This window comes from Apaloderma vittatum, unplaced genomic scaffold (genome assembly GCF_000703405.1).
Source record: "Apaloderma vittatum isolate BGI_N311 unplaced genomic scaffold, ASM70340v1 scaffold22814, whole genome shotgun sequence".
Taxonomy (NCBI): domain Eukaryota; kingdom Metazoa; phylum Chordata; class Aves; order Trogoniformes; family Trogonidae; genus Apaloderma; species Apaloderma vittatum.
In genome coordinates, this window is record NW_009711241.1 from 7,916 (window position 1) to 9,846 (window position 1,931).

Consider the following 1,931-nt stretch of genomic DNA (forward strand, 5'->3'; position numbering starts at 1 on the left):
TAGAACATCACGTCCCTCCCTCTTCAGAGGTGACTTGCTCGCACCCTGTGGAGCCACCAGTGCAAGCTTTCTGGTCCCTGGATGCCATACGCTGCCCTTTGTGGGCCGAATCCCAAAGTGGTACTCCAGGCAAACTTCCTGGTATTTTTGCCACATTTGAGTTAGGGCAGTTGTGGTTTTAATTACTGTACAGGTCAGATAATTTGTCATTTCCTGGACAACACTACAAAGGACCCTTCCCTCCGTGAAGGATGATTAGCTTGCCTGGAATGTCTGAGACACAGAGACTGAGACTGAGTTTGGCTCTGTTGTCCTCATGTTTCTCTTCTCCTCCACTAAACAGCCTGAAAGGTTAGCCCCCATCTTTTATAAAGCATGACCAATTTTTCTCCTATTTGCACTATGTCCCATCAAGAAAGTTTTGGGTGGACTTTGATGTTGTTAAAATGCTTGTTCTCTATTTTATTTTTCAGTTACCTCGAGATCTTACTGGCATTGGCTGGGGTGGGGGCTGTCTGCACTTTACTGGTCCGTCTGTCCACCATATGTGTTTGTCCCTTGCGGGCTCCTTCCACAGCCCTGGAGTTGCAAAGCATGAGCACTTTTGAGCTAGACCTGATGGTCCCGTAAGGAATCCTTGCAGGATTTTAATTCTTGCAGGATTCCTTATGGGTTTTCTAGGAAAGAGGAGGGGCAAGATGGAACAGACTTTCACCTCTATGCACATTTTCCAACCCCTAGAAGAATACACTCTGCATATGTCCTTCCTGATACCCCAGACTGGGAGGCCAATCCTTCCAATTCTGTAAAGTTCCTACCCCACCTCTAAGGAAAAGCAGGAAGCAGAAGGGGGCAGGAGCTGACAGATGACTTCTTGCTCCTCTTTGGGAGTACTAGGCTATGACAGCAATGCTGCTCTAAGAACTTAGATGTTCATGAGCAGCTGGAAGGGGGAAATAATCCCCTCAGTTGGCATCAATCAGCGTCTGTCTGTGGGCTTCACATCCCATTGCCCCAGCTCCGAGGCCAGTCTGGGAATGGCTCTCAGGGCCTGTCATTGTTTGGGTGGTGCCACTACTTCCTACATCCTTGGCACCACGGGCTTTTTATTTTGAGATTGTCCAGGGGAAGAAACGGGCCTGTGACTGAATTTAAGGTTGACTGGCTGTTTTGTTCGCTCCTTGTATGTGCTGACACAGAGTGCCTCCCTGTCATACCTACACACATGCACCTTCTCCAGGTGTTTCCCCTTCCATCCTCAGATTCCCACAAGGGATCCCCAGGCTGTACGTTCATAGTACAGGTGTTACCTTAAATTGTTGACTTAAACTCCAGAGCTCTTTCTGCTGCTCACTTCCACTGCGTCCTGGGAATTTCAGTCTACACCCTTCGTGGGCTGCTGAGCAAGCCTTGCCCTCCCTGCCTTGCTCCAGCCAGGCTCGATGCCATCGGTTTGTGGTCACCCATGGGAGCGGGGTGGCTGCTTCCTCCCAGGGCCGTGCCCCATTGTGCACTGTGTGGAAGGGACCTCGCTGCCAGCTGCAGAGCTGGGGGGGTTTGCAGGGCTGTGTCCTTCCAGGAGAGCTGTCAACTTTCAAAAGGAAGATCTGGTGATACTCTCTTAACTGCCCAAGCTGGAATTTGAACTATTCAGGCAATACCTCAGAGCCTGGCTGTGCTGTGCCGAGTCATGCCCCACGTGGGGCGCCAATGTCGCTGTCGAGGGTTGGGGCTGGATCAGCCACTAAACGCGGACAGATGCTCCCTAACCCTTCTCCCTTCCCAAATAAGACTTACATACTGGAAAACTAGAACAGCTTTAATGAAACAATAGTCGTACTGATAAGGGAATAATGAAAATAATTAACTGTATACAAATACATACAAAATTGACTTGAACCTGACACACAGCCCTCTCCCGCTATGACAGA